The following is a 576-nucleotide window of genomic DNA, read 5'->3' as shown; positions in this document are numbered from 1 at the left end:
TGGGTGCTAAGCGTCCGTCCGACACACGCGACCACCACGACACGACCCTGGTCTGCCTGGTGCTCCTACATTTGAGAATGCAAACGAATCTTCTTTCATTTGCAAACGAATCTGTATGTATTACCATGCCCGTGTTTTCCTTGCAATAATCAGTCATTCGAAACGAGGTACTATAAATTAATTAATGAGGAGTTATTTGGAAAAAAATCGAAACGGTATCCATGCTAACGTGGATTAGAGTGTGTGTCACATAATTAGTTATTTGAATTAGAGTGTGTGTCACATAGCGATCTCCAATTCTAACGTGGATTTCGCATTTCACTGTATCCACGCTACTTTTTTAATACAAATTCATATGTATATGATGAACACCATGGTAGTGAGAAAACTTTTGGATGGATTCAAACATATGACCTACAAAATAGCACAACAAATCGAGTCAATGTCAACTTTTCGAAACCTAGTATGGCACAAATTCGAAATAATTACCCATATGCATGGTCCTCAGTTCAAATCTTACAATGTACACCGAATTGAAACATCGATATTAAGTCTCGTACTATCTACATTCAAATG

This window comes from Triticum aestivum, chromosome 2D (assembly GCF_018294505.1).
Source record: "Triticum aestivum cultivar Chinese Spring chromosome 2D, IWGSC CS RefSeq v2.1, whole genome shotgun sequence".
Classification (NCBI taxonomy): domain Eukaryota; kingdom Viridiplantae; phylum Streptophyta; class Magnoliopsida; order Poales; family Poaceae; genus Triticum; species Triticum aestivum.
The sequence above is the reverse complement of the archived record's forward strand: the minus strand, read 5'-3'. Positions refer to the sequence as shown.